This window comes from Dromiciops gliroides, chromosome 5 (genome assembly GCF_019393635.1).
Source record: "Dromiciops gliroides isolate mDroGli1 chromosome 5, mDroGli1.pri, whole genome shotgun sequence".
In the NCBI taxonomy this organism is placed as follows: Eukaryota; Metazoa; Chordata; class Mammalia; order Microbiotheria; family Microbiotheriidae; genus Dromiciops; species Dromiciops gliroides.
The window spans coordinates 200695994-200721193 of NC_057865.1; the positions used below are offsets into that span (position 1 = coordinate 200695994).

Genomic DNA, 25200 nt, shown 5'->3' on the forward strand with positions numbered 1-25200 from the left:
GACCTCGGAGCTCTGGAATTTGGCTATAATGTTCCTGAAAGTTTTCCTTTTGGGATCTCTTTCAGGAGATGATTGGTGGATTCTTTCAATTTCTATTTTACCTTCTGCTTCTAGAGTATCAGGGAAATTTTCCCTCACAATTTCTTGGAAGATGCTGTCTAAAGTCTTATTTTGGTCATGGTTTTCAAGTAGTCCAATGATTTTCAAATTCTCTCTCCTAGATTTATTTTCCAGGATCTATTTTCTGTTTTTCCAAGGAGATATTTCATATTGCCCTCTGTTTTTATTCATTTGGATTTGCTTTACAGTGTCTTGGTTTCTCATAAAGTCACTAGCTTCCATTTGTTCTATCCTAATTCTTAGGCAATTATTTTCTTCAGAGAGCTTTTGTATCTCCTTTTCCATTTGGCTTTTCAAGCTGTTGACTTTTTTCTCATGACTCTTATGCATTGCTCTCATTTTTATTTCCATTCTTTCCTCCATCACTAAATCTTCCTTCTATCTCTCCTACTTTCTCTTCAAAGTCCCTTTTGAGAGCTTCCATGGCCTGAGACCAATTCATATTTTTCTTGGAAGATTTGGATGTTGGCACTTTGACTTTGTTATTATCTAATTCTGAGGGTGTATTCTGGTCTACCTTGCCCCCCCAAAAGCTCTCTATGGACCTCTGCTTTCTTTGCCTGCTCATTTCAACCTGGAAGATGTCTGATTGAAATCTGATTCTCTATGGTCAGAAGCTTGGTGTGCCTGTGCCCCTCCCTCACTGGGCTGCCACCACTCGAGTCTGCCTACTACTGGTTCAGAACCTGGGCTCTTTGCCCCAACTCCAGCAGAGACTGCAGCCACTTCACCCTGGCCAACCGCCGAACCTCCTCACTGGTCTGTGAGCTGAGCCTCAGAAGAAGCCACTGGTGCCAAAGACTCTGAGGTGCTGGAGGTGTGGTCTGTTCTTGTTTGGGTCTGGACCATGGGCTGAGCTCCTCTCTCAGCTTGAACAGCAGGTGATCCCAGTCACCTAATTAAGCTGTCTTTGGATGGAAAATAGTCTCACTCTGTTCTTATGCGGGTTAGCCTCCTCCGGGAGTTGTCTTATGGCATTATTTTTGGAGAGTGTGGAAGGGTTTGTTGGGAATTGGAGGACTCCCAGCATTTCCTCCGCCTGAGGTCATATTCCTTGTAGGAACTTTTTGAAATTTGTTTAACTACATCTGCTGATCCTTTCCTTGGCTAACAGCTACCTTTGATTTGAAATTACCAAACAATTCCTCTTTGGTAGAAGTAAATCTTAAATAGAAGTTCTACCTATTAAATGATGAACTTGGTACAAGACAATTGAGGAAATAATCAGAAGGCTGTAAGAGGTAAAGTTCTCTGTTGATTTTATGATCTGTGGCAAGAGTTGATGTAGGATGTAGTACACAGAAAGTTAGTCTTGGAATCAGGAAGACCTGAATTAAAATTCTGCCTCTGATAGCTATGGGCAAATCACTTAAACTCTTGGCAATTTTCAGATGCCTTTTCCTGACTTTTCCTCCCATCTCCAGTCAGGAAAAGTTTGGCACAGAAAGAAGTTCATCATATTATAACTTTATGAAAGTTCTCTGAGGTAAACTGAGCAGTGAGTCTTATGGCACTGCTATTTATTTAAAAGCAAAACATGCATTGATTGAAAGTCTTTGTTGTTGTTGACTGATTTTTAATTTAAAAGAGAAGCCCATAAGACTTGTAGAAATGGTTCTTAATGCATATGTGTAAAAACCATTCTTAATCAGTGTATAAATGAGTCTGTGAAATCTAGGAAAAGTTAATCCCAGAAGTTTGAGAGATTGATTTATATCATGGCAAGTGATATATTTTGCAAGTTAAATAGAGCTGAAGTAGTTGGTTGTCTTGAGGCTGGGTTTTGCTAGGTTGGGAGTAGGGGTGGAGTATAAATCTGTGGAGGCAAAACAATGTGTGTGTGTGTGTGTCACACACGTGTTCAATCTGGTTGCAAGTACTCATCACCTTAGGCCTTGACTATTGCAGCAGTCTGTTGCGTGTGTGTGTGTTTAATGTAAACCAGAAAGAAGTGGTTGAGCTCCTAAATAAAGTATACCAAAGGCCAGTTTTTAAATGATGACTAATTTGGGGGTCTATGCAAATGGGCTCAGGACAACCAGCCAAATTTTGATGGTTTTGAGGAAGAATCACCTTCTGGTCTAGCTATTTTTTCTTTCTAGAAGCAATACCTTGTTATGTAGAACTTTACTATGTTGGTATGATATGGAAGATTTGGGGTTTTTAAAAAAAAATTGTGTGTGTATTGTTTTAGTTACAAAGGCAGTGCTTTTTGGAAAATTAGTCTGGTGTCCATGTGAATGAAGAGAATGATTGGAGATATAGGAAGAGCTTTGATATTCTCACTATCTGAAATTGATACAAATACATGACTACAAGCAATTCCCCAATAAATAAGTGGTCTAAGATTTTGAACAGTCTTCAAAAGAAATGCAAATTAAGGATCAATAAACATGTGGGGGAAATGCTTTCAATAAGATAAATGCAAATCAAAATAACTCTGAGGTTTTACCTCACCTTTCAAAGTGACAAAGATGATAAAAGACAGAAATGGTCAATACTGATGCAGCTTGGGGGCGGCTAGGTGGCGCAGTGAATAAAGCACCGGCCCTGGATTCAGGAGTTCCTGAGTTCAAATCCGACCTCAGACACTTGATACTTACTGGCTGTGTGACCCTGGGCAAGTCACTTAACCCCATTGCCCCGTAAAAAAAAAAATAAAAAAAAAATACTGATGCAGCTGGTGGTGGTAGATACTAACTACACTTCACCTATTCAGTATTTATTTGATGCCTACTATGATTAAAGTTGGGGGTTGAGGGAGGTACAAATCCCAAATGGTCCCTGCCCTGAAAGAGATTACATTCTATACTGATTGAATGCAATGTGTAAATATGCAAATAAATTAGAGAAAGGATCATAGCAGATCTCTACTTTTCTTCATAAAAGAAAACTGAGCCACTTTTTTTTTTCAGGCTCAGTGGATTCTTTGTTCAAATGCTTGCTAATCTAGTTTTCTGTAGCATATACCACATTTCCTTCCCTGTGGTGCTAGATTCTTACAAGATGAGAACACTGTGACCCACAAAGATTCACTGCCATTGACAAACTCCCTTTGAATATTTGAGCTCTGCCTTGCTAGCCTCTCCCTTGGTGACCCCTCATTAACCCAGCTGAAAAACCTTGGAAAGCTTTTTTCTTATCTACTATATACAAGCACACAGAGCAATGCTTGTCTCTGTCAGTAGCATAAAATGTCTTCCTTCAAATAACGGACAAGAGATCCCTTCCCCCCTCAATTCCTACCAGCCTTTTGCCAGTTTTAGACTCCTTAATTTTTTGTTTTCTTTATAAGCCCCAATACAGTTCTCTTCTATAATAGCCTAACAAATTTATCTTGTCCTATTTAGATGAGTGTCTCTAACCAGTTACCTTAAAAGTTATGCTTTGTTAATTACCAAAGGACATAATGGTTTGTTTTTTTAATTAGAAGTTAGTATGATATTTCCCAATTAATCATGGTTGTTCATTTCTTCTTTCATCTTTGTTTAAAATTTAGCTTTTCAGCATTGTTAATCCTCAGTTTTCTAACTGAAAGTAGTGAATGTATGGGAATTTCTTAGTGTTGTAAAATGGCTATTAAATTTGAGATTCATTGGGACATATCTATGCTGTTTTAAGGAGTAAATCTTAAAAAAAATAATTCTTTAAATTTGAGGAATTTACTAAATAAATTGACTAAATAATGGAGAATTTAAGTCGACATCCAGTGTAGTTCATAACAGTTGGAGACTGTGACCAAGAACTGGGTAATGAATGGCTTACAGAACTGCCGAATGGGCACCCATTTCTAATCCCAGTGCTATTTCAGGGGTCCCTTGGTCTCTTTCTGCCCTGGTGCTTCCAACCCTGATGTTCAGTCTTAGCCCCATTACTGTCCCTGGGCTGTAGAATACTCTTCACCAGAGCTGCTGCCCAGCTGCCACTGCACTGCTTTTGGCTAGCCCTCCCCCAAATGTCCACAGACTTCTCTGTCTATCTTTCTAAATGACCCTGGGCTAGAAAAATGACTAACATTTTCAAGGCTTTCTTGCTCAGAATTAGCTATAGCTGTTTTCTAGGTTGTTGTGAAGGAGGTATGTTGGGTGAACTGGGCAAAAATGCTGAGCCTCACTCCACCTTCTTGACTCTGCCTTTTATTAGGATACTCTCATAGAGAACTGGAACATAAAAGAACTGAGCTTATGGAAATTGGGTGAGCTAAGTTGGAAAGAAGAAAGGACAGGCAGTAGTGATCATGAAGTTCTTTTATAATATCTGGTTCCCTTTTTTATTATTGAAAATATTGTAGGGAAACTCCTTTAATAGGAGACCTTATGTGAGAGGAATACCTCTAACAATATAATACATGTTATCTAAATGATGAAAGAATCCAGCTTATATATATAGCTGGATATGTGCTTTCTGCACTTTCTAACTTTCTCCACTCCAAGTTTTGTTAATTGGCACATTACAAATAGAGAAACCTCTAGATTAAATTGGATCTCCTTTTGACTTTGCTATTTGAAATTCAATTTATTTTTCTTTTGAAGTACTTTTAAAAATATTTTAAAACCTTTCCCATGTGAAACAATATTTCTTCATTTTTAGTGTAAGGAATAATCATAGGATCATAGATTTAGAGCTAGAAGGGTCCTTAGAGGCCACTGAATCCAACTCCTCTGTCCTCCCTTTTACAAATGAGAAAACTGCAGCATAAAGATGTTAAGTGACTTGCCTTTTATCACGCAATGGATAAATATCTCGGATTTGGGTCCCCTAGATTCCAAGTTCAGGGCCATCTCCACTATCCCACTTGTGATTTCCTACCTTTTATCAAGGGCTATTGTGGTAGACCCAAAGTTCTCTTATTTCCTGCAATGGAGATTAGCTTTCCTAAAAGGCAAAAACACTGGCTGGCCTTGCGAATTGATTGTTGTTCTCCTCACTTTGATGCAGCCTCCTGGTCACTAAAGAAAGGGCACAAAAACTCCTATTTATATGGTATAAGGGACCCTTCCAGCCTTAGTGATTTCTGACGACTGTACTATTTATTCACTATGTCCTTCCATGCTGACCAGATGAGTTTCCATTTGTAGACAAGGGGGAGCTGAATCCTGAAAAGCTAAGGGCTGCTATATCCTTGTCACATAACATGTATCCTTGCTGTGTTAGGACAAATTAAGATACTCTTTTGTAAACTGTTCAGTCATTTTAAGTGCCTTATTTCATCCCAGCATCTAACCTAAACAGGTTCTGAGTGGTAAACCCATTCCTTTTTTTTTTTTTTTTTTTTTTGGTGAGGCAGTTGGGGTTAAGTGACTTGCCCAGGGTCACACAGCTAGTAAGTGTTAAGTGTCTGAGGCTGGATTTAAACTCAGGTCCTCCTGAATCCAGGGCCGGTGTTCTATCCACTGCTCCACCTAGCTGCCCCGGTAAATCCATTCCTAACAGATATCATATACCCTTGCTGTTTGTAAGCATTTTTATTGTTCTTTAATCAACACAGTCAGGAATTGTAACAGCATAGATACTCAGTTAGATGTGAACCATGCCAGTACTTCAGTGGATCTGCCATGAGTTCTTCCAGCAGTACAGATTGAAGCTTTTCTATGCCTTACCTTTTATGACCCATGTCCATATCTTCCCATCTTTCAAAGATGGAGATGACATGCAATACACAATATGTTACGGAAGATGATAAAATGGAAAAACTTCCCTATTGACCTAAAATACTTGCAATCAAGAAATTCCAGGTACTATATCCCTACATGTGAAAAGTACCCTTTAGGGTTTTAGTTTTAGCAGCAGAATTTTAACATTGCCAAAAATGAATGACTTCACAAGCAAAACAGTTGACAGCACTTAAATTCTTTAAGTTGAAAGATTTGATATACACATGCAAGAACATGTCTACCTAGAAAGATTAGGGTTTCTTGAAGCAGAAGGTGAAGGAAGGAGTAATGGAAAGGGAAGGGGCTACTTTTTCTAGGACCATATCATAATATTAGTGGGGGGGGAAAGAGTGTAATAATGGATCAGTGTAAATAAACCATGTTTTTTATGATTCCTAACATAAAACTGTTTCACGGGAAGAAATCGTAAGAGTATAATAACTCAGTTATTTGAGTAATACGCAGGTGAACAGTTTCTTCAACCCTTGTCATTTCTTTTATATATTGGAATTTAATATGATTTAAGAAAGTGTTTAGATTTCATATTAATACTACCAATAAATATGACACTTTACCTTGGGAAAAGACCTGAAGTTTGCTTGTGGAAAAGGGTGTCAAAATGGTTGCAGTTTATGAGTTATTGTGAAGTGGTATAATTTTCTGCATTCTTACTATTTCTTGTGGACAATATATTAGTCATGTTGGAACAAATTTTTGTTTTCCTAACAATTGTTATTGCAGAACTGACAGTACCATAACAGATGCTTAGATGTGGTGACGCCTAACAGTTTTCTGGGCGAAAATAATTTTTAAAAGTCACAAATTTACTTTACCTTTGTTGTTATAAATTTTGTTATTGACCTTTGTGCTCATTGTAATTTTAATGATATTTTTTCCTTTGCCAATTTAGTTTATCTGACAGTCTCTAAGATTCTTTGTTTAACTTTCTACATTCTTAAAAAAATCCAACATTAAAGGTTTTTTTCTTCAGATCTTTAATCCCAATTTCTTCTTAGTTTATCCTAATTAGTAATCCACTTAAATTCTATCTATATTTAATGTAAACCTACTGTCGTCTAAAAACAAAAATAAGTGTTAAATATACAAGAATTTATTAGTGTCCAATATTTTTAAAATACTTGGTTTCTCCCAGACCAGGTGTTGCTTGTTTATACTGCATTATAATGTGATATAATAATAATAAATTGTGATTATTATAACATAATCATAATATTATTTATAAAACAAGGAAATAAGGACAAGCGTGATGCAGGAGTATGCCTATATATTATCATCTTCTTAGAGGAAAGAATTAACTGGAAACTTCTTAGAGGGTAACTAACTAACCTTGTGAAAGAGCACTAACCTGAGTCAGGAGACATGTATTTCTGTTCCTTCTGCCACTCATAGGATCTCAGACCATCCATTTCATATCTTTGGGTGCTTTTGGTTTCATAATTTTGGGAGCCTTCAGTTTCCTCAGTTGTGAAATAAGGAAATTGAGCCAAAGTTTCACGTCACATCCAGAAATATTGGCAATGACGACAAAAGATAGAACTAGTAAATGTTGGATGAGCTGTGAAAAGACTGATATGTTACTAGTGGACATATGAATTGGTTCAGTATTCTGGAAAGTAACTGGGATTTTTGCCAAGAAAGAGACTAAAATGTCTATACCTGTTGACCCAGGGATCCCTCTGTTAGGAGATCAATGATAGAAAGGTCTCATTTACACCAAAATATTTGCCTAGCAGCATTTTTTGTGGTTGTAAAGAACTTGAAACAAAGCAGATACACATTGATTGAAGAATGACTAACAATATTGTGGTATATTACTATATTGGAAAATTAATTACTGTGTCAAAAGAAACAATACAAAGAATACAGAGAAGCATTGAAAGATGTATGAATTGTTGAAAAAGAAAGAATTAGTACAAAGTGGAAAGAACAACAACAGAAACTGTACACTGTAATCGTAATGACCAAGTTTTATTCTAAGCAGGACATAAAAAAAAACTCCCTCTTTGCTGAAGTGTCAGAGATTGTGGGTGTGCAAAATTGCAAATTCTTTTAGACTCTCTTGGTTTATTGGTTGATTTTTCTGAACCCCTCTTTTTAAAAAAAATTCTGTTACAGTAGATGGCTTTCTCTATAGGAAAGTGTTATATCTGGAAGGGAAGGTGATGAACAAAGAAATAAAGGTTATATGCGAAACCTTACTGGTTCAAGAGTTTGTTATTACTAAGTTAAGTGTAAAACCACAAATTTTACACATTATCAGTAGACTATTGATAACTATTTTATATCAATTTTAATTTCTAATATCCTTAAATTTTATCCTTTGATTTCCAATATCCTTTTTCCTTCCCCTCAACTATCCTTCTATAGCAAAAAATTTGAGGGAGAAAAAGACCTCCAACAGAACAAATGACTACCTTAAAAAAGGCCTCCATCTGGAGTGTTCCATACCCATAGCCCCCCACATCTGAAAAGAATGTGGGGAAGTGCCTTTTATCTCCTCTCTGAGGTCAAACTTGGTCATTATAATTTTATAGCATTTAATTTGGGTAGATGTTCTTTCGGTTTAGAATTAGGTAACTTCTCATGTTTGGAAAGGTACAAAGTAATCAATTAATCATAGAGTATTTATTAAGTAACAAACTACTATGTCAGGCGCTTTGCTAGTGGTTAGAGATACAAATACAAAACCAAAATGAAACAATCTATACCCTCAAAGGAGCTTACATTCCATTAGTAGACAATGTGCATATATAAATATATACAGAATAAATACAGAATAGGGGCTGGGGTGTCAGCAGGAAATTCTGGAAATGCTTCCTGAAGATAGGGAGTCATTAAAGGAAAGAAGAGCATTCTGGGCAGCCAGCACAAAGGCATAGAACTGGAAAGCATAATGCCTTGTGTGAGAAATAAAGAGAAGGCCAATTTAGCTGAATTACAGGGTGGAGGTAATGTCCAATGAGGTTGAGAAGACAGTTGGTGCCAGGTTGTAAAGGGCTTTAGAATTAAACAGAAGACTATATTTTGTCCTGGAGGCAGTAGACACTGTCATTTGAGTTGGGAAGTGATATAGTCAGGTCTATGCATAAAGTAACTGTGTAGAGGATGGACCAGTGGGGAGAGATTTAAGGCAGGGGAACTAATTAGAAGGCTTTTCACAGTAGTATAGTTTCCCTGGCTTTCTTCTAATCCCAACAAAAATTCCATGTTCCACAGGAAGCTTTTCCCCAACCCCTCTTAATTCTAGTGCCTTCCCTCTTTTAATTATTTATCTTTCCTATATATAACTTGTTTGTTTGTACATGTTTTTGTGCTTATTGTCTTCCCTATTTGATTGTGAGCTCCATGAAGACAACTATCTTTTGCCTCTTTTTGTATCCCCTGGGCTTAGCATGGTGTCTGGTGCATAACAGGCACTTAATAAATGCTTATTGACTGACTTGACTGATAGGGTCCTCAGTAGTGAGTGGTAACAGAGGGGTGGATTTGAGAGATCAAATTGTGGAGTTAGAAATAACAAGATATATGGATATGTGGGGTAAACAATATTAGGATGATGCAAAGGTTATGAACCTGGGAGATTGGGAAAATGGTTGTGCCTTCAACAGAGATAGGAAAGTTTGGAAGATGGGTTATTCTTTTTTTGTGTGTGTATGAGGTATTTTATTTTTTCCATTACATGTAAAGATAGTTCTCAACTTTTGTTTATACATGCTTTACAATTTCAGATTTTTCTCCCTCCCACCCCTCCCTCCCCCCTCCCCTAGACAGCAGGTAATCTGATATAGGTTATATCTATATATCTCTATACATATACATATATATATATATACACACACACACACACACATATATATACACATAATAACATTAATCCTATTTCTGCATTAATCCTGTTACAAGAGAAAGAATCAGAGCAGTGATGCAAAACCTCAAAATAGAAAGAAAAAAAAAAACCAACAGCACCCAAAACAAAAGAAATAATATGGTTCAATCAGCATCTATACTCCACAGTTCTTTCTTTCTTTTTTTTTCTTGGATTTGGAGATCCTCTTCTATCATGAGTTCCCTGGAACTCTTCTGTACCATTGCATTGGTGAGAAGAATAAAGTCAGATGGGTTATTCTTTATCCTTTCTCAAAGAGGACCAGTGATGGCAGGCAGGTGATATCATGAATTGCAAGTGAATTAAATTTAAATGAGACAGAGCTGTGCAAAATCACCAGCCTCAGGTAAGAAGGAAAAGATGAGTTCAGTTTTGGAGGTGTTAATTTTGAGATATCTCTGGAAAACATCCAATAGGCAGTTAGTGATTAGAAACTAAAACTCAGGGGAGACAATAGGGCTTGATGTGTGAGTTATATATCTGTATTGGGATCATAATTAAACCAGTGAAAGTGAATGCAGTTACCAGTAGAGTCAAGGGAGGAGAGAAAAAAGCCCAGGGCAGAGCCTATGGGGAACACCCCCAGTTGGGTTTTTATTTGGGGTTTTGTTGGGTTTTTTTTACTTAATAGCATTTTTTCCAGTTATATGTAAAGATTAAGATTTTCTCCCTCCCTAAGAGAGTAAGCAACCTGATATAGGTTATACATCTATGATCATGTTAAACAAATTTTCACATTTAGTCATGTGGTAAAAGAAGAATCAGAACAAAAGGAAAGAACCATGAGAAAGGGAAAGAAAATGAAAATCGTATGCTTTGCTCTGCGTTCTGACTCCCTAGTTCTTTCTCTGGATGTGGGGAGCCTTTTCCATCATGAGCCTTTTGGAATTTATCTTTGATCATGATATTGCTGAGAAGAGTTAAGTCTGTCATAGTTGGTCATCGTACAATGTTGCTGTTACTGTGAATGTGCTCCTGGTTCTACTCACTTTAGTCAGCATCATTTCCTATATTTCCATGTTTTTCTGAAATCTGTCTGCTCATCATTTCATATTGCACAATAATACACCATTACATTCACATACTACAACTTGTTCTGGCATTTCCTAGTTGATGGGCATTTCCTCAATTTCCAGTTCTTTGTTGGGGCATTATTTGAATGATGTACCCACAAAGAACACAGAGAAGGAGTAGTCAGACAGGTAAAAAAAAAAGGGGGAGAGTGGTGTCTGGGAACAGCCACAGAAAAGAAAGTATACAAGAGGAGAGGTCAGCAGTATCAAATACAGAGAGAAGGCTGGAAGAATAATGAGGACTGAGGACCATTAGATTTGGCAGTTAAAAATTTATTAGTACTTCAGAGCAGTTTCACTTAAGGGATGGGGTTGGAAGCTGTTTGGCTTCCAATTGCTACTTGGCAAAAGTTTGAAAAATGAGTAAAAGAAGCAAACATAGAAAAAAGGTAGACAATTTTTTCTAGGTGTTGGCTGAGAAAGGGAAGAGAGATATAGAACATTAGCTAGAGAGACTGGTAGAGTAAATGAAGATTTTCTTTAAAGGATTAGGAAGAGTGTTTGAGTGAATGCCCTTTTATGAAATAAAAAAGAGAAAAAAGGGAGTAAAATTGATTCCTAACCCAGAAGGGAAAAAAAGAAATGAAGGGATTGAACTAAATGATCTCAAATCCATTATAAATCTGATATTCTAAGATTCTGTTTTGCAAATTGGAGTTAATGAAATGTTTCATCTACTGAGAATCATATTTACTAATAGGTTATGTTTTCTTCACAGTGTTTTCCTGACTATCTTCTTTCCTCTTTAAAAATAATGGATATATAGCTTTTTAAAATTTATAAGGCATTTTCCTTAAACAACCCTATGAAGTAGTAATTGTGGTACAGGTATTTTACAAAGAAATTGAAACTCTGAAAAATCAAGTGATTTATCCACTGTAACAAACTAGTGAGTGTCAGTGCTCAAATCCTGTGAACTTTGCGTTACAACACAGTTACTTCCTCATTATTTATGGCTACAGATGTATACATATGTATCTTAAGTGCCTGAGGGTACCCTAACTTCTCATTTGCATTTTCTTTCTCTTGGATCTGTATATTTACTAATTAATAATAGAATTGAGATGCCCTATATTTTGACAACAGTACCACCATCTTACAGTGTATTCCAGCCTAAAAATAAATTTGATTTGTATGCCAAATTTAAACATCATGAGAGATACTTCTAGTTTCTTTAACCTAATTATTTTTACCTTTTTCAGATTTGGCCACGGAAAAAGCTGAATTAATGGTTGAACAGATTGCTTAGTATTTTAAATACTAAGAAAACATCTTTCAACTTAGAATTTTTCAAGAAATGTTAATCCATGTGTCAGATTAGTGGTTATTTTAAAATAATTTATTTCTTTCATCTAGGTTTCTTAGTCACAATGTCCTTGTTTCTGTCAGTGTGACCACTCTCCTTTCTATAACCTTAGATTCATAACTTGTGTTATCCTTGATATATTCTCTCTTCCATATCCTTTCATTTACTAAGCCTTGCCAATTTTGTGTTCATACACAACTCCTCATCTTTACCCTTTTATTTACTCATGCAAGTACCACCCTAGTTTGGAGTATCATAGTTTCTCACCTGGACTATATTTCAATATCATTCTGGTTGGTCCTCCTGCTCCAGCTTCTTCTCTATATACAGGATAAATTTGAAATAATCCACAAAGGTTACTAGAATTAAGAGAGAACTTAACTTGTAGAAGGTAGGATTTTAACTGAGAATTAAAGGAAGCTGAAATGACAGTGAGGAAGCAGAGCATTCTGGGCATGGGTAAGGGCAAATGAAAATGCCTGGAATTGGGAAATGGATTATGTAGTTAGAGCAATAGCAAGGGAGCCAGTTTCATTGTTGCAGAATACAGAGGAAGAGAGGGCAGTGTGAGTAAGATTGGAAAGGGTAGAGTGGCCAGGTTATGGAGGACTTTGAAGGCAATAGGGAGCCAGTGGAGTTGATTGAATAGAGGAGGTGACATGGTCAACCTTGTGTTTTATGAAGAGCAGTTTGACAACCGAATGGAGAATGGATTGTAGTCAAGAGAGACTTAAGGCAAGGAGATCAATCGGTATTGTTATTGTTGTCGAGTCATGAGGTTATAAGGGCCTATACCAGTGTGCCAGCAGTGTCAGACGATAGAAGGGAGTGTATGCAAGAGATGTTACAAAGGTAAAATGGACAGGCCTTGGCAGTGAATTGGATATGCGGGGTGAGAAGGAGTAAGGAGTTGAGCATGACATCTAAGTTGTGAAGACTGAGAAGATGGTGGTGACCTTTAAAGTAACAGGAAAGTTAGGAAAGAAGGAAGGGATGGGGGGAACTTATTATCTGAGTTCATTTATGGACATGTTGAGTTAAGATCTCTGCAGGATATCCAGTTTAAGATATCAAATACATTGTAATTCTGGAGGTGAGAAGAGAAGCTAAACTGTACAAATAAATTTGAGAATCATCTGTATAAAAGTGATAGTGGACCTTTCCATAGAACTCTAGTAAAAAAATTTTTATGTAATGCAAATTTGTTTTCAGACATGCCCCTGTGAAGGGAGGGGGCCTGGAACAGAGAAAGGAGAGCAGGAGGAGAAACAGGGAGAGGGAACCAGGGCCAGCCACACTGGGGCCTGGCCAGAATCAAGAGGAAGAACATGTCGGGGGCTGAACACAAACTGAAGAGGATGTGGGACACATGGGGACCAGGAACAGCTCCCACCCAGGCACAGATGGATGGAAAACAGACATATAGGGGTTGGATATGCAGGTATGTGAGCAGAGTGGAGCAAAAGTTTCCTCCCTCAGCTCCAGAGATCTCAAGCCAAGCCCCAGATCTGGTGGTAATAGCAGCAGTCTCTGCATGTGTCTGGTTTTTTGCTTTCACATGGAAGGTTGTTGTTGTTATTTGGGTTTTTGTTTTTGTTTTTTTTTAGTGAGGCAATTGGGGTTAAGTGACTTGCCCAGGGTCACACAGCTAGTAAGTGTTAAGTGTCTGAGGCTGGATTTGAACTCAGGCACTCCTGACTCCAGGGCCAGTGCTCTATCCACTGCGCCACCTAGCTGCCCCGGGTTTTTGTTTTTTTAAGATTTTCGGGGTGGGGGGGGCATTGAGAGGAGAGAGAGCCCAGTACCATATAGTAAAGTTAACATAGGTTTTTTGTTGTTTTTTTTTTCAGAATGTGGCTTTTTTATTTTTTCAGAATTCTTTACATAAAGTTGAATTTGCCTGATACAGATTTATGTGAATCAAGAACTTTAGATAGTTGAATCCATGAGAACTGATGAGATCTCCGAGTGATGTAGTATAAAAGGAGGCAAGAAAAGGGTATAGGACAGAACCTTAGGAAGTAACCCACAATTAACAGGTGTGATCTGGATGAAGAACAAGCAAAGGAGACTTGGATGGAATGGCTAAAAAATAGGAGAACCGGGAGAGAGCAGTTTGAAAACCTAGAGAGAAGAAAGTAAAGGCTTCAGAGAGGTCAAGAAGGATGAGGATTGAGAAAAAGCCATTATATTGATGACTAAAGAAATCATTCATAACTTTGAAGAGAACAGTTTCAATTGAGTGATGAGGTTAGAAGCCAAATTGTAGAGACTTGAGAGGAAGTAGAAGCACCTCTGCTGACCTTCTTAAGGAATTTAACCTCAGGAGGCAGAAGAGCTATTGGATGATAGCAGGGATGGATGGATCAAGTGAGAATTTTTTTGAGGATGGGGAGACATGGGCTTCTTTTGTCAGTCAGTAAATATTTTTAAGTGCCTCCTTACATGTCTGTCATTGTGCTAAGTGCTAAGGATACAAAAATAAGCAAAAACCACTCCCTGCCCTCGGAGCTTGCAATCTAATGGAGGGAGACAGTGGGCAAACAGATACACAAATAAGCTATGTACAGGATTAATAGAAAAATAAGAGGGAAGGCATCAGAATTGAAAGGTTGGAGGCTTCCTATAAAAGATAGGATTTTAGTTAGGTTTAACCAAGGCCAGGGAAGCCAGGTGTTAAAGGCTAAAATTCTAGCTAGTCTGTCTAAAATATCTAATGAGTGGTCGCCAATAAATTATAAGCTTTAGCAAGAGTTAGACTTTTAAGCATTTATTAAGGAGAATAAGAATTTGGTAAAAAGAGAAAGTCCTACATTCATCTATCTATTAAAGGGAGAGCACATTTTTAGCTCTGCTCTCCACCAGAGTCCAAAGGAAAGAGAGAGACAGCGCCCGGCTCCCCTTTTCTCCTCCCACCAGCAAACATCACTTCCTGACGCCAAAGAAAAGATGCATGATCTTGCCCCCAAAGATCTTCCTTTCATGGCAGAGCTTTTCTACAATAAGTCTCCAGCAGGTGGCATCATTCCAATCACACAGGAGGGGAGCATTCCAGGCATGAGGCACAGCCAAAGAAAATGCCTATAGCCAAGAGATGCAGTGTCTTGCTAATGGAACAGCAAGGAGACCAGTGTCACTGGATCAATGAGTACATGGTGGGGGGAGTAAGTAGTAAGAAGACTGAAAGTGGTCAAAGGGTGGGGGTAGGTTTTGAAAGGCTTTGAATTCCAAACAGGATTTTGTATTTGATCTTGTAGGTGACAGGGAGCCACTGGAGTTAATTGAGTTGGGAAGGTGACATGGTCAGACCTGCACATTAGGAAAATTACTTTGCTGACAGATTGATTGGAGTGGAGGGAGATTTATGGCAATCAAACTCACTAGCAGGTTGTTGAAATAGGTAATATCGACCTGTAGGCCACTAGAGAAGTACCAGAGAAGTTAGGGGGTGGGGTGTATTTAAGAGATGTTGCCATGGTGAAATCAACAGACTTTGGCAACAAATTGGATGTGGGGGGTGGGGAGAGTGAGAGATGAGAAATCAAGGGTGCCACTTAGAAGGGTGATGTTTGTGAGCAGTAGGGAAGCAGCCAATAGACAAGGAAAGATTGATAATAAATGAGAGAGATGGGATAGTAAGTAGAGAGAAGAAAGGATAAAATAGACTTACTTGTGCAGGAAGAGGTGTTTGGGCAAGAAGAAGAACCACCTCATTATATGAGATGGCCATGAAGAAGAATAATTATGGTGGATAGCATTTAGGAGGTGTGAGTTAAGGAGGATGGGAGAAGAGGAAGCTCTTGGCTAATGACCTCAATTTTCTGAGTAAAGTATGAGGCAGGGTTCTCATCTGAGAGGGTGAGTGGGTTGGGAGGCAGGGGAAGTTTAATGAGGGATGGGTTTAAAGTGAGACATTTGGAAGAGATGCTTCAGTGAATGAGACAAGTGGGTTAATTGGGGGCAAGATCTTCAACCAGATAAAGGGTCACAGGACCGAAGATGATAGTGTAGAGTTGAACCAAACTTTTCAGGTGGGGGAAGGAATGAAAATATAGCCAATGCAGGCATGATGGTCTGGGAACGCATCATCAGTATCTAATATGTAATTATATATTGTATAATTGTATTATACATGATCATATAATATGTATATAATAATATAATAGGTAGCATTTTAATAGCACTTTATGGTTTGCAAAATATATACAAATATCAGTGGCCAGTGGTGTCCCAGCCAGTGCCAGTCAATGCCAGCATTGGCCCAGAAGACCACAGCATGAGGCTTGCACCAGGTGCTGTGGACCTGCCTGGAGGGGCGGCTTCTCCATCGTGGGCCAGGACATGGAGCGCTGGTTCCCAGGACACATGACCAAAGGTCTCAAGAGGATGCAGAGCAGCCTGAAGCTGGTAGACTGTACCATCGAGGTACATGATGTTCAGATTCCATTATCTGGTCAAAATCCTTTTGTGAGATTTAAGATTGGATATAAGAACATTAAACTCCCCTTTAACCTTTCCCTTATATATCTCCCAGACCAGTAAGAGAAAAACCTCTGAGCTTTAGTTAGAAATGGATTATTAACTTTTATTGTTTGGGAATTAATTAGCTAACAAACAAGGTGATGCTGATTAGAGAAATAGAAAAATAGAAATACAAATAAATAGTCTTAGATCTAAGCTTAGTCTATATTCCGTTATAGAATTCACCAAAACCCAAGGCCACCTCTGAGGCTGAGAACCGCGTCAAGCACGTGCTATTACAGAGGACCAGGCCAATCACCAAGAACCACGCTGTCGAACCTGAGTCAGCGTGTGTGTGTGTGTGCGCGCGCGCGTGTGCACGCGCACGCGCAAGGAGAGAAAAGGCCCCACTTCCGTTCTCTCCTTGCCTTTAAGCTCACACCCTGGAAGTGGAGTGCTTAGCAGACGCACAGCTGTTCATCATGGTCTCCTCCCCAAAAGGGCGTCCTTCAAAAACTGGCATCCTTCAGTTATCACTAACCAACTCTAAAAGCTTTCACTTTTTACCACACTTTCTTCCACAAAATTCTTGGAATTAAGCCTCACCTGTTTGTACTTAACAAAATGGATTTGGCAGATCTTAAAGGTAAACAGAAAATTGTGGGACAGCTGAACAAAGAAGGAGTGAAAATGTAATTTTTACCAATTGTTTAAAGGATGAAACCATAAAACAGATTGTTCCAGTGGTTACTGAACTCATTGAGAGTGGCTACCACTATCATCGAGGAGAGAATCTGGAGTACTGCATCATGGTGATTGGTGTGCCCAATGTGGGCAAGTCCTCACTCATCAACTCACTCAGGAGGCAGCAACTCAAAAAAGGAAGAGCCTCTCGAGTGGGTGATCTTCCTGGGGTCATGAAAACAGTTATGTCCAAAAAAAGGTGTGTGAGTAGCCTTTGTTCCTGCTGGATACTCCTGTTGTGCTTGCTCTATGGATCCAGGATGTAGAGACTGGGCTGAAGCTTGCCACCTGTGGAACTATTTTGGACCATTTGATAGGAGAAGATATCATTGCTGATTATCTTTTCACACTTAATAAGCACCAGCAGTTCCGGTATGTGAAGCTTGTGATGACATAGGAAACATACTGAAAAGGATTGCTATAAAACTCAAGAAGATCCACAAAGTGAAAGTGCTCCCTGGGACTGGTGATATTAATGTAATTCAGCCTAACTATTCTGCAGCAGCCTGTGACTTCATTCCAAGAGTCCCCAGTGGGGTGCTTGTCTGGTGATGTTCAACACTCCTATCCTGCAAGAGCCCCAGGCAAACAATTCTGACTCCTGAGCCTGGGCAGTGAATATTCTTTTCTGCTCCTACTCCCTGTGTGGCCTCAAGCAAGTCACTTAATGTACTTGGGCTCAGTTTCCTCTTCTATAAAATGAAGGAGTTGGAATAGATGACCTTGGAATAGAGATCCCTTTTAGCTCTAAAGGTGACACTATGAACCTGAAGCCCAAGAAGTAGCCACTATCTTTGGGAGGTATCTGAGGATTTAGCATTGATTTTCATCTTGTCTTGGCATAATAATAAAGTATAGTTTGTTATTTCTTCCTAATGAACAACCAATATATTTTCAGGGCTAGGGTCCATGAAATGGATTAATCATTAAATTTCTTTTAGATACAGTATGTGTTCCTTTGATAACTGGGCCTTTTCCTAATGTAGATAATAAAGGAATCTTTATTTAAAAAATATACAAATATGTCATTTGATTTTTTTAAAACAACCCTGGGTGCTATTATTATCTTCATTTTACTGATGAGGAAACTGAGGAAGACTGAGGGTAAGTGATTTGTCTAGAGTCATGTAAGTGTGCCTGAGGCTGGAGTTGAACTCTGTTCTTTCCAACTCCAATCAGCAGTCTATCCACAGTTACCACCTAGTCCTTCTCAATTGAGGGTTGAAAGGCTTGGAGTCTATATGACGTCTACATGAAGAATAAGTTTTGGCCCCCAACTGATTTGGGAGAAGAAATCAAAGCTCTAATTTGTCATATTAAAAAAATGCTCTAAATTATTATTGATTAGAGAAATGCAAATTAAAACAATCTCATACCTATCACATTGGCTAAAATGATAGGAGAAAATGACATGCTGGAGGGAATGTGGAAAAATTGGGACATTAATAGACAATTGGTAGAATTGTTAACTGATCTGACCGTTTTGGAGAGCAATGTGAAACTATACCCAAAGAGTTATAAAAGTGTATATATACCCTTTCACCCAGAAATACTACTATAGTTTGTTTCCAAAGGTGATTAGGGAAAAAGGAAAAGAACCTATATGTTCTAAAATATTTATAGCGGTTATCTGGAAATTGAGGGGATACCCATCAACTCAGGAGTGGCTGAACAAGTTGTGGTATATGATTGTGATGAAATACTATTGTGCTATAAGAAGTGTTGAGCCGGTTCATTTTAGAAAAACACAGAAAGACATTCATGAAATAATAAAAAGTAAAATGAGCAGAACCAAGAGAACATTGTGTAGACCAAAGATGCTTAAACTATGGGTTGTGTAATTGAATGTGGGGGTCACAAAAAGTTTGACAACAGTAAAAGGTTATATACCTATTTTTAAAATATACCTATATACCTGAGGTCATGTAAAAATTTCTCAGGCAAAAAGAGTTAGTGAGTGGAAAAAGTGTAAGAATCCCTGATATAGATGGCATCACTGGTGAGGAAAATCGAGGACAGTGTTTCAGCAACAAAAGTTACAGGGTTTCTTGCACTTTTTCCACCCTAGCCTGAGAAATTTTTAGGAGACCCAAGGTATATAGGATATAAAATAGGTATGCAAATCAAACATTTACTGATAATAAATTGTAAGGAAATTTATTTTTAAAACAATTCTTTGGTATATGTATAATTTTACCATTTATTAAAGATGAAAGCAAAATTGCATACTAATGAGATGGATGTGCCTGTTTATTTATTTTTTTTAGTGAGGCAATTGGGGTGAAGTGACTTGCCCAGGGTCACACAGCTAGTTAAGTATTAAGTGTCTGAGGCTGGATTCGAACTCAGGTACTCCTGACTCCAGGCCCGGTGCTCTATCCACTGTGCCATCTAGCTGCCCCGTGCCTGTTTATTTTTACATAAAATTATATTTTGACAGAATATTTGAAACTGCAGGACATAGAAATATCTTCAGCGTTTTTCAGAGTTGATCAATATTTTGATTTTACAATCATCAATGCTGAAAATGCCGCAAAATGGCAGAAGTATGTTTTAGGGGCATTTCAGAAATTGTTGGAAATTTTGTTCTAATCCCAAGCCAAAATTTATTTAATAATTTAAAAAAAGAAAGAAACTCAAGTTTTAAACCTGTGTCACTTGATAACTAAGCAAATTCTTCTTGAACTTTTAATGGCAGATGACTGATGGTTTTTTTTTTTTTTTAATTTCAATTGAGTCTGACTTGTGAACCCAACTTAATTTTTTAGAATCAAAATTTGACAGGAAGTATTCCTGAAACTTTCTCCAGTCACTTCAGATGATATATTATAACTCTTATAATTAAATCTTTGGGAATGTTATTTTCAATTATAAAAGCTGTAAACATTCCTAAAGAACCATTTTTCTACCCTATTCTTCTATATGTTAACTTTTTAAGTAAAACTTTCAATTTTATCCTTTAACATAAATGTTATAATTTTTTCCTTGAAGTGACATGTTTAAATCATTGAGCTTTTTGAAAATATTAGACAAATAAGTTTTGAAAGCCACAAGTCATTATGAAAAAAATGAACAAAATTGGATTTCTGCTCAGTCAAAAATATTACAACTTAATCTTTCAATTTCTTTTCTTTTTCTTTCTTTTTTTTGCAGAGCTAATGAGGGTTAAGTGACTTTTCCAGGGTCACACAGCTAGTGTCAAGTTTCTGAGGTTGGATTTGAACTCAGGTCCTCCTGAATCCAGGGCCAGTACTTTATCCACTGTGCCACCTAGCTGCCCCCTCATCTTTCAATTTCTATAATTGCTTAAACTTTGCCCTCTTGAGCCACCTTGCCTCTACATGTAGTAAATAAGCTTTTTTGTTTTGTTTGGGGTTTTTTTCGGGGCAGTGAGGGCTAAGTGACTTGCCCAGGGTCATACAGCTAGTACGTGTCAAGTGTCTGAGGCCGGATTTGAACTCAGGTCCTCCTGAATCCAGGGCTGGTACTTTATCCACTGCACCACATAGCTGCCCCCAAGTAAATAAGGTTTTTTGATCAGAATCCATGTCTTTGCAAAGGTTTGAAAACAAAAGACTGTCAAGGGCAAGGTTTTTAATGAAGTTAATGATTTTGATAGTATTGCAAAGCACATCTAACCAGTGATATTTTTTGGCTACAAGTGCTTCCCAATAGATGAATAAAAGTGATATGTTCATTGCCACCAGCTTTTGCTATAAATCAAACAATCTTGCCCATCGTTGCTCTAGCACTGTATGTACAGATTCCAAAACAATTTTTCTGCTGTAAATCTTCATTTTTGAAAAATGTGATTTTGAGATATCTATCTTCTCTTCCCCTCTTGAGTGCCCTTCCAAAGGGCAACAAAACAATAATTCTCTCATGTATGCTTCCTTCATAAACATACCTTACATGAAATAACAGCCATGTTATAAATATCATCAGTTGTTTCATCTAGCTGAATTGCAAACTTTGGGCATCCCTTATGTCTGGTGATAAGCTGCTGGAATTGGCCATTACTAATTTCAGAAATTCCTTTTATGAATTTCATCCCCATACTTTTTCCCATGAACGATTTCTGACGTTTAATAGCAGCAGGTAACATGAGATCTTCTCCTATTGCATTGCGCTTTTTAGTTTTTGCAGTTAAATAAAAGGTTTTGTTAGATGCAAGCATATACTTTTTGTTGACAGTAACAGATTTCTCAAAACATTGTTTTACTTTATTTGAAGATTTTAAAAGTTGTTCAAAACATTCCTTTGGTTTATTGTAGTATGCTACATGCTTGTTTTAGTTTTTTGTTTTAGTTTGTTTGGTTTCATGCTCTCTGCAACCAAAACTTGATTACAAATTAAGCAAAGAGGTTTTTCCAAACCATCATCGTTATTCAAAGTAAATCCATATTGCAAAAATGATTGGATGTATTTTCTTTTTCTTGTTAATTTAAGTGTACTACAACCTGGTAGCAAAGACTGCTATATTGTCATCAGTATTTATAGCTCTTCTGTCTAAACTTAGCCACTTAACCATGGTCGGGAAATATTTTTGTCCTAAAATATAAATATTGCTAATAATTTCTCAGATATTAGCTTTAGTTTATGAACCTACATTTGTGCTTAATTTTAAAAATCGATGTTTACACTTAAATACCTATATAGTGGTGATGATTGAGAAATATTATTAAACAGCATTTTTCCTTGCTGAGATAACAACAGTTTTAAAATATCAGACATTCTAATACAATACAATCCAAAGATATACTAATTTGGTACTTACACGCTGAAGAATGTAAGAAAATATTAAAAGACTTTATTTTCCATAATTAAACTATTATGTTTCTGTAAGAGCAGAAAGCTTTATATGTACAGTAACAACACTGCAATTGATAACATACAGTACTCTCAAATCTGAGCCGAGGTATTTCTGGCAGGTTCGTTTGACATTGCATGGTGTGATGGCATGCTCAGGGCAAAGTGCACATGTTGTATGTTCAGAACCAAGGCTGCAACATGGGTAGATGCTGCCAGAAACACCTTGGATTCATTATACGTTTGGTTTTGAATTAATTTTTGATTGTTGTGCATTCAGAAACCTTTTACTGTTGCCACTTTTTTTGTGACCCTCACATTGAGTTACGTGACCCCATATGGGGTCTTGATCCACATAAGAAGCTTTGGCATAGAGCAACAGCAATATTGTTTGAAGAAAAACTATGAACAGCCAAGTTATTGAGTATTATACTCATATCAACTAGAAGAAGGTAGATGCTATCCACCTCCAGAGAAAAAATTGATAAATAGAAGTACACATAGTATGATTATACATATGTTTATTTGTGTCAAATGCTAGCCTTCTCTAGTATGGGGTATGGAGGGAAGGAACAAAGGAGAGTTTGAAACTTAAAAGGAAAAATGGAAAAAAAAATAATAGGTTTTGGATTTGGGATTACAAGGGAGGGGGAAATGGAATTACATTGTTATTAGATAAAGGAGATTCAACCTTCATGAACATGGAAGTGATAAATTTTCAGGTATTCATAAGATCAAGGGTATGATCCTATGTATAGTAAGGTGGAATAGAGTAGGTTATAAGAATTGAGTAAGTTGAAGAACTGGAAGACTAGCATGATTTATAAGGGATCAGTATGTATAATGAAATCCCCTGGTATGAGGGCAGGAGTTGGTGAAGAGAGAAACTATGAGCCAGGCATTGAACATATTGATGAAGGAAAGTATTCTGGAGGTCAGTAGATAATATAGCCACCAGCATTTTAATTTTTTTTTATGTTTCTGATGTTAAACTAGCCTTGCTTAATCTAGTATAAATCTTGCTTGTCATAATTAATTTTTAAAATGTATTTGCTGTGTTAAGGGCTAAAATTCTTGCTAGTCTGTCTAAAATATCTAATGAGTGGTCGCCAATCAATTACAAGCTTTAGCAAGAGTTAGACTTTTAAGCATTTATTAAGGAGAATAAGAATTTGGTAAAGAGAGAGAGAAAGGCCTAGATTCCTGTCTATTAAAGGGAGAGCACATTTCTAGCTCCCTTCTCCGCCAGCGTCCTCGGGAAAGAGACCCAGAGTCAGCGCCAGTCTCTTCCTTCCTCCTCCCACTAGTCTGCGTCACTTCCTCCCCGCCAAAGAAAAGACTCCTGGTCTTGCCCTCAAAGACCTTCGCTTCATGGGCAGAACTCTTCTACAGTAAGTATCCAGCAGGTGGCATCATTCCAATTGTTACAGTCCCCCCTGTTGTTCCTCAAGAAACAAAATGTTTCCTTGACGGAACAGTAAAAACAATATAATAACTATTGCTAACTAATAATATGTGAACAACAATATAGAAAAGGAAGAGAGGAAAGTTTTGTCCAGAGGGGTGATTTTTTTTTTTTGTCCTCATGAACCGACGCTTTGACATTAGTCTTGCAAAGGGAGGGCCTCTGCAGAGAATACATGTTACAGATGGTGTATATTATAACAGAAAGAGAAAAAAAACAACAAAAACAACAAATCAAAACTGTTCATTTAAAGTCTCTGAAAGTCTTTTCTCAGATGTCCTCTAGGTAGTCGTAGAATGGAAGTCTCTTCAGGGGTTGATGTGTGGATGCTGGTAATCAGCCAGGAAAATTTCCTACAAAATTGAGCTTAACACAACTTTAAAATAGCTTTGTCAATAATCAAATCAAACAATGAAAGTTCTCAAAAACATGTCTAAGGGAATTCAGAATCTTAGTTGTTAACACGTGAAACATACAATAAAACAAAAATTGAACCATTCTTTAAAATTATATTATTATTATAGTCCCCCCTTATGGGGAGTAATTGAGAAGACAATTGCTGCAATATTAATTTTTTAAAAATAATTTTTATCTTTGTTTCATCACTTTTTGCATCATCTGCCTAATTATCCTCATGCCATTATGAGAAATTAGAAAATCTAATATAATTGGTAACAGGTGTCAAGGCCAAATTCAACACTGTTATTTATCATGGCACCTGAGATAATTATGGGGGTTACCATAAAAGAACAGAGAAATGATGGGATATGAGCATTCCCACACTTGAGCAATATGTACTGCCCATACAGTATGCCAGGCTTAAAATAGGTGGATGGAATACATGTCCATGCCACCGAACATATTGGAGGAAACTGAGTCAGACTTAATCAGATGCATGGGATTGAGATGTCCATGGCATCAGGCATATAGGAGGGAGCATAGAAGCTAGGTGTAGAAGTGAGATGGGTGGGATCAATACTTCCAGCCATCTGTACAATATTGTGGGGAAAAATAAAATAAAATATTAAACCAAGAGAATCCAACCTCAACATTTGTCAAAAGCCGTTCTCTCGGCCATACCTTGACTTCATGCATGTCTCCCCTCATGTGACAGTTCAGTGTCTGCTCTTGCATGTATTCCTCTTGTGATTGGATGGCACCTTGGCCAACTGGCATCTGATAACTCAGAATAAAGGTAATTAGTGTCTTAAATGATAAGTTCCCATAATCCAAGTCTCATATGGATTTAAAAATTGAGGATAATAAATGATTGCAAAAAATGTGAATACATCTTGACTCAGAACACAATATATAATTATGCAACAATTTCAAATAATACCCCTTTTTTTAACTTAGTATACAATTATTTTTTTGAAAAATCTGAACATATTTAAATACAAGTTAAAGCACAACACAATCTCAAAGAAAACTTTTACAAATGTTCCCCTCTTTTTTTTTTTTTTTTTTTGGAATATGCTTATCAAAAATAATACTTCTAGAATCAATTTACACTTGCCATGGCAAACAATTTGCCAGGGAAATGCTTTAAAGAGTTTGATCAAATAATCAGTTGAGAAAAAATAACAAAAACAAACAACTCAGAATATGGGAGCACAATACTCCTAGAATTAACATTGTATAATAAAATCAAAACCATCTTG

The 25200-nt window shown here is 37.3% G+C and overlaps 1 protein-coding gene and 1 pseudogene across 1 annotated transcript in view; both read left to right on the forward strand.

Moving 5' to 3' along the window:
* Positions 1–25200, forward strand: part of WNK1 (WNK lysine deficient protein kinase 1) — a 176450-nt gene that overhangs the window by 32354 nt on the left and 118896 nt on the right.
* On the forward strand, positions 17044–18219 carry LOC122727703 (annotated as a pseudogene).